Genomic DNA, 8,038 nt, shown 5'->3' on the forward strand with positions numbered 1-8,038 from the left:
TTCACAGTTCAAATATTGCTAAAGCCTGGCTTGGAGAATTTTGAACATTACTTTACTAGCATGTGAGATGAGTGCAGTTGTGCGGTAGTTTAAGCATTCTTTGGCATTGATTGCCTTTCTTTGGGACTGGAATGAAAACTGACATTTTCTAGTCCTGTGGCCACTGCTGAGTTTTCCAAACTTGCTGGCATATTGAGTGCAGCACTTTCACAGCATCATCTTTCAGGATTTGAAAGAGCTCAACTGGAATTCCATCACCTCCACTAGCTTTGTTCGTAGTGATGCTTTCTAAGGCCCACTTGACTTCACATTCCAAGATGTCTGGCTCTAGGTGAGTGATCACACCATCGTGATCATCTTGGTCATGAAGATCTTTTTTCTACATTTCTTTTGTGTATTCCTGCCACCTCTTCTTAATCTCTTCTGCTTCTGTTAGGTCCATACCATTTCTGTCCTTTATTGTGCCCATCTTTGCATGAAATGTTCCCATGGTATCTCTAATTTTCTTGAAGAGATCTCTAGTCTTTCTCATTCTGTTGTTTGCTTCTATTTCTTTGCATTGATCGCTGAGGAAGGTTTTCTTGTCTCTCCTTGCTTATTCTTTGGAACTCTGCATTCAGATGCTTATATCTTTCCTTTTCTCCTTTGCTTTTCACTTGTCTTCTTTTCACAGCTATTTGTAAGGCCTCCTCAGACAGCCATTTTGCTTTCTTGCATTTGTTTTCCATGGCAATGGTGTTGCTCCCTGTCTCCTTGACAATATCACGAACCTCCATCCATAATTCATCAGCACTCTATCAGATCTAGTCCCTTAAATCTATTTCTCACTTCCACTGTGTAATCATGGATTTGATCTAGGTCATACCTGAATGGTCAGGAGGGCCTAGAGGAGCTATTCCACATTCAAGGTCAGGAGGGGCGGTGGTGAGGAGATACCCCTCATCCAAGGTAAGGAGCAGCGGCTGCGCTTTGCTGGAGCAGCCGTGAAGAGATACCCCACGTCCAAGGTAAGAGAAACCCAAGTAAGACGGTAGGTGTTGCAAAAGGACATCAGAGGGCGGACACACTGAAACCATAATAATATGGCTAATGGAGTTTAAATGATTAGGATAAATGTCAGCGGAGCGGACGCAGGGGTCTGGGTGCTTGTGGCTGACAGTACAATCAAGGGAAGGAGGCAAAGGTCTAGGCCATCCTATTTCCTCCAGATTGACCAACACAAGGCAACAGGGTTAGCAAGGAGGCAGGAAACCTCAGCAACGGCACAGTCTTGGGAGGAAAAATCATGCATTTGGCTGAAATGTCTCAGAAAAGAGGAGAATATGTCAAGACCTGGGCTTGAATCTTTTTGTTCTAATTAAAGAAAAACAACAAGAAGCAAAAGAAAGTCATAACCCAAAAAAGCATGCAGTTGAAATTGCTAAAATTCAATTAGCCACTCCTTTGCCCCAAACTCAGATCAACACGATTATGAGACACAAAGGGCTAACAGAGTTTTTGAGGTCAATTATCTCCCACCTGAAACCAGAGGGGACCCTGAGAAGACCCAGAGGCAAACGCTTAGAAGAATGTAGGGCCGCCTGAGCCTTTGTCCCTGCTGGAAATGGCATCTGGCAGCGGGTGAGAGCACAACTCACTGTTTACTTCTGCTCAGCCCACCTATTATTTTGAAAGCTCCCCTTGGTAAGGCTGTTTTTGCGGTAAATAAAGCTCTGATACTTCATTCCCGAGCCTCCCCTCAATTTTCCCCAATCATGACCTTGTTTTCAGACCTGAGAGATACTGAGTGGTACAGCATGGCATCAAAGCCTGCAAGATGGACTGATTTGGTAGGACCAAAAGTCGCTTCAGGAATCTGTTCAGTCCTGGTGTTTTCCTGTTGCCTTCTTTCCACTGTTTTAATCGGGAGAGTAAGCAATACACAAGATGAACAGAGAAAGTGTAGCGCAACTCATTGTGCTGTCAAATAGGACACTTCCTGTCCTCGGTCTCCAGAGTGAGGTTCTCTGCTATTTAGGCCTGTACTTGCCTGCCTGACTACCAGCTTCCACTGGTTCTAAGGGGAAAAGTATTCCACTAGACCACAGGCTTTACATCTTTGGGTCTCAGTTTCTTCATCTATAAACTGAGCATTAAATGCATCTCTAACTACCTCACACAATGATTGTGAGACTTGAAAAGAGATAAACTCAATGTTGGCATTGAGAAGGTCCAATTAAAGGCATTCCTGTTTTCCATAGTCATGTTCTGAATAATTGAGGAGTAAGACAAAAGGATATCTCAGATGGAGAACTATAATACCACTTTTCTTAGTGATAAAGCTAATTTGAAAAATGGCTTATATCTGTAAGGACATAGAATTCCAAATATAGAACTGAAGAATTAAAAGGACTTACTCACCCAGCATGGGAATACTCAAGTGCCCCTCACCACCTCCTTCCTCCCTTCCCAGTAAACACCTGGAATGTAGGGAAAGGGGAGAATTTATGATTCTGCTGGGTAGCTTGCTTCCAAGAGGAAGACAGTGTTACTGAGCTGAACATGGCTAGTTTACACTTCCAACCCTACCAATCTATTATGTCATCTCTTTTCTGGGGAAATGCAAAAAAAAAAAAATGAAAAAAGGACAGAAAGAATGAGGGACATCATACAAGTAAAGCCATCTCCATATGGAAGGGCATTTCAGAAATATGAAAAAAGAAATTGCCTTCACTTTCCCAAGAAACAGATCTTGTCACACCACAAACACGCTTTACACTTGTATTCAAAAGCCGCACTTTAAATGTAGTACTTCATGTCTCTAGCAAATGCTGGGACAAAGTGAACCCTCCTACACTGTTGGTAGGAAATAGAAGTTGATGCAACCACTGTGGAAAAAAAGTATGAAGGTTCCTTTAAAAACTAAAAGGAGAGTTGCCATATGATCTAGCAATCCCACTTCTGGGCACAAATCCAGACAAACTGTAACTCAAAAAGATACATGCACCCTTATGTCCAGAGCAGCATTGTCCACAATAGCCAAGACATGAAAACAGTCTAAATGTTCACTGACACACTAATGGATAAAGACGTGGTATATATATATACAACGGAATATCACTCAGCCATAAAAAGAATGGAATCATGCCATTTGCAGCACCATGGATGGACCTGGAGATTATCACGCTAAGCGAAGTAAGTCAGAAAGAGAAAGACGAGTATCGTATGGTATCACTTATACGTAGAATCTAAAATATGGCACAACGGAACTTGCGTTCAAAACAGAAACAGGCTCACAGAGAGCAGATTGGTTTCTAAGGAGAAGGGTGGGGGGTAGGGATGAATTGGGAGTCTGGGAGTAGTAGATGCAAACTGTTACACATAACGGGTAAACAACAAGGCCCTACTCTATACCACAGGGAACTATATTCAATGTCCTGTGATAAATCAGATGGAAAAGAACTGAATCACTTTCCTGAAACTAACAATGTTAGTTAGCTAACAACGTTGTAAATCAACTATACGCCAATAAAAATTATTTTAGAAAAAATGAAAATGAAACCACACACACAAAAGCTAGTGAGAGAATCCCTTTCTCTAGTTTGCTACAACAGTTTAATGTAACATAATCACGGCGATAACATCGCCTCATTTTTGGCACATTCTACTGGTTAAAAGCAAACAGCAGGTGTCACTCTTACACGGGGCAAGAGATTATACAATGGTGTAACCCATGGGAGGCAGGGATTGCCTTACAGTGTGTCTACCACACGTGGTGTGCAATGGCACTACAGACAGTTCATGCATTATCACCTATGGTTGGTACTGTTACCACAATAATGATGACTGTAAGGATGTGGTGATGAACAGATTTTCCTGAGTACATTGTAGCAGTTACAGAAGAAAAGGAACTCAGGCTTTCAAACTCTCAGCTTAAGTCATCATCATAGAACCCGAGGGTTTCTATGGCAGCCCTAAGGTTTTCAATGTTTTGTGGCCATTAAATTTCTCCTATGAAAGTTAGGGCATTGATTGGGAAGAAGTGGGAGCCTGAAACTTAGAATGAGTCCCTCTGTTTGGATTAAGTGAAGCTGAGATTCTTGATTCTCGAGACACCCCTTGCTTTCAGTGTGGGGAGCTTACACTCTTTTGGTTTGAGTCGGCAAGCCTTAACTTGCTGGAAAAAACTGTAATGATTGTACCTGAAGTGGGTGCCCATAAGAGGATGACTTTGTGGCTCAGCTGGTAAAGAATGCGGGAGACCTGGGTTGGGAAGATCCCCTGGAGAATGGAAAGGCTGCCCACTCCAGTATTCTGGCCTGGAGAATTCAGTCCATGGGGTTGCCAAGAGCTGGACACGACTGAGCAACTTTCACTTCACTTTCATGCTCCTTGAGATTTGCCCCTGCACTCTATCCTGTCACAAGATCCATAACCAGGGTGAGACTGCACATTGCTTCGGGGAGATAAGTACAAAGTCTGACACGGAAGGAAATAGCTTACTCTCTAAAATAATGGCAAAATTGTGCTACTTTCTATTGGCAGAAAGCTGGTGAATATGTGAATGCACGGGTTTGGCCAAGGAGGACAACATGTAACTCTTGATGGATCAAACGTTATTGCTGCGGGTGTGCTTGCCGGTGATTCTGGATTTAACGAGTTAGCAGTGGTGCACCTTTGTTTTTATCCAGCAGGGCCTGCCGCCCACTGTCACAGTCTTGCCCGAGGGATATGTCAATTTACCTGCTGTCTGCCAAAATTAGCAGAGATCTTGACTGTCTTCGATTCTATTAAGCATCACACTGGTCCGTTACTAATTACGCCTATTGGCCTAATGAGCAAGAAATTTGCAGGTTTTTTAGATTCCTCCTGCTGTGCTATGCTAAGTCACTTCAGTCGTATCTGACTCTTTGTGACCCCATGGACTGTAGCCTGCCAGGCTCCTCTGTCCATGGGATTCTCCACGCAAGAATACTGGAGTGGGTTTCCATTTCCTACTCCAGGGGATCTTCCTGACCCAGGGATTGAGCCCGCATCTCTTGTCTTCTGCTTTGGCAGGCAGGTTCTTTACCACTAGCACTTCCTGGGAATAAGGGCTATTTGAACCCCATGAATATTTAGGGGCCTGTCACCTCAGTAAAGCTTCTGGGCATCCGATGGTCTGGACCATGCCAAGGTATTTCCTCAAAGGTGAAGCGCAAGTTACTGCCCCTAGATGGCCTACCTTTAAAAAAGGCAGAATGCCTGGGGGGAACGTGCACCGCACTGGAGTCATGATACAGAGCTAGTCACTGAGTAACTGGACAGATTTCCAGACTTTTTTTTTTCTTTATTTCTCTGGAACTTAGATTGACTTCACTCTCAAGCCCCCAGTTCCACTGAAAGTAGAAAACATAAATCTTCCTAACTCAAGCTTTCCTAGTTTCAACTGGATGCGATCTCTTGTAGAAACAGACATGAAAAGCAAGGCATGTGTAGCCTCTACTCTTGTGTTCCCAAGCTCATCTAGTTTTTCTTTTTTTTTTTTTTAACTTTAGCTTACAATTCTGAGTGGATAGAAAGTTCAGGCTGCAGTACAAGCTGCTCTGAAGCCCTATGACCGAAATACCAATAACCAATAATACTCAAAGGGTCTAGGGCAGGGGCTCCCAACCCCCAGGCCGTGGACCAGTACTGCCCCATGCCAGGAGCAGTAGGAACCCAGTGCATGGCAGGAGGTGAGCTTCCTCTGAGTCTCCCCATCACTTGCATTACCCCCTGAAACATCCCGTCTCCCCATCCATGGAAAATCTGTCTTTCACAAAATAGGTCTCTGGTGGCAAAAAGGTTGGGAACCGCAGATCTGGTGCACGTCTATCTAGAGACTTCTGTAAGCACCAATAGGCAATTTAGAGCAGATACCTTTAAGATTTGGAAGCAATTTATTATCATCTCTTTTTCAAACAATATTAATCTGAAGTTAAGTAACTTGTCTAAAGACGGACAGGTGGGAGGCAGTAGAGCCAACATGAACCCATGTCATTTGAATTAGCCAGCACACTCTATTGGCTTCAGTAATAAACACACAAGACTTCAATTATAGCACTGGTTGTTGTTATTATTGCAGGGTCCCCCAGGGGCTCAGCGATCAAGAATCTGCCTGCAATGACATGAGCTTGATTCCTGGGTCGGGAAGATCCCCTGGAGGAGGAAATGGCAACCCAGTACAGGAATTTTGTCTGGAAAATCCCATAGACAGAGGGGCCTGGGAGGCTACACTCCATGGGGTTGCAAAAGAGTCAGACACAACTGATTGACTAAAGAACAATAACTTCAATTATGGGACTTATCTTGATCTAATCTATGCCTAGTCTTCCCACTAAATGGTAAATTAACTAACATGAAGTCACTGTTTCTTGATATCCCCACACCACCCTGCAGAATGCCTCACACAGAATGGATACTGCATTAAATGTCTGTAGGATTTGATAGCTACATCCCCACCCTTGAGGTATAACACTTACCTACTGCTGGGAGCCAGCGTGAGGAACTCCGCCCATGGCAAAGGTCATGAGGAAAGAGGCTTAGCATACACAAAGGCGTGATCAAGCCTCAGGAAACCCCCTGTTCCCAAGCATCTAACCCCAAAACCAGTCTGTTTTATGCTCTCACGTACACCTCTGACTTTACGGGGGGCTCTCCCCCATAACCAATTCTCTCGGAGAAGGAGTAAACGTGCAGCTCCAAGGCAATAAAAATTCCTGGGCGTGACAAGAGTGTTTCAGCTTACAGACTCCTCTGAAGGTTATCTAGCCCACCTGTATAGGTTCGTCCGGCCACATGTGATTGTTTACAGCCTCCAAATCTGAGAGGCACGAGATGTTTTAGACTTACTAAAGGCAAATTCTTTTGGGGAGTTAGAAATTATTAGTATAGTGGGTTGGTTAGGAATTATATTGGTGAAGGGTTTTTCATTTGTTGTGTCAATAATTGCTGCTAATTCCCTGCTCTGGGTGGGACAAGGGTGTCTCAGGTCAAACCTCTCTGCTGACAGACTAGCTTGTGTGACAGGATTATCCATACACCTGCCACATGATTGTTTACTACCTCTCAACCATAAACAGCACAGAGAGTTTTGGGGTATTTTGAGAGTCTTAATTAGCATAGGGCTTTTTCTTCTTGTTGAGTCAATGATTGCCACCAGGCCTCCATATCCTTAGGCACCTGGGAATATATTAATAAATACAGTAGTTTTTGATGTTAGCAGTACTAGACTTTTTGAGTTAATGGATTTTCTCTTTCATAATAGATCACTGTACTTTGTTATAAATCACTGTGTAAGCATATAGGAGAAATAAGTATTAACCTTTAAGATTAATCATGTTAACCTGGGGTTAAATAAATTCCTTTCTTGATTGTAACTCACTACACCCTCACCCTATAGGAATGTAACTTTATTTGGAGGGTGGTGCCTGGTTTAAGAAAAAACACCCTTGGAAGAAATAAGTTTTTTGGTTATCAGAAAGAAAGGATCATAAAATGTCAGCAGGTCTCACTCATGGCCAGAAGATGATGTACCTTTTTTATACATTTATGTGAAGCACCTGATTTTGATAAAGGTCAGGACTGCTGACCCCCGCGTGACACTGTATTCATCCCTATGTGTAACAAAAGGTATATAAGCAAACCCCAAAATAAAGAAATCGGATCAGTTTCTGGAAAGACTGATTCCCCCATGTCGCTTCTTTCTTGCTCCCATTTTTCTGGCTGAATTCCCATCTGGAGCATGGATGCTATTCCACGTAATCCAAGTTATTCAGCCTCTTTTTCTCCACTAATCTTCCTACTACACTATCCGTTTCTAATCTCTCTATATCTGAGATTAAATATGTATTTTTCCAAAGACGCCGACTCCGTCCCCCCACCTTCGGATCACCCTGGATCCACCGGGGCTGGACCCCAGCAGCCTATGATGTGCTGACTTGGCAATCAGTGAGTATCATAGCAGGGCTTCTTGGGTGATTCCGTGGTAAAAATCTGCCTGCCAATGTAAGAATGCCAGAGATGTGAGTTCGATCCC

The 8,038-nt window shown here is 43.4% G+C and overlaps 1 long non-coding RNA gene across 1 annotated transcript; it reads left to right on the forward strand.

Moving 5' to 3' along the window:
• The first annotated feature begins 4,857 nt into the window (after positions 1-4,857).
• On the forward strand, positions 4,858-7,680 carry LOC138443270 (uncharacterized). Its single transcript, XR_011258052.1, has 2 exons — positions 4,858-5,696; positions 6,086-7,680. It is a non-coding gene; the product is annotated as an uncharacterized lncRNA (long non-coding RNA).
• The last annotated feature ends 358 nt before the right edge of the window (positions 7,681-8,038 follow it).

This window comes from Ovis canadensis, chromosome 7 (assembly GCF_042477335.2).
Source record: "Ovis canadensis isolate MfBH-ARS-UI-01 breed Bighorn chromosome 7, ARS-UI_OviCan_v2, whole genome shotgun sequence".
In the NCBI taxonomy this organism is placed as follows: domain Eukaryota; kingdom Metazoa; phylum Chordata; class Mammalia; order Artiodactyla; family Bovidae; genus Ovis; species Ovis canadensis.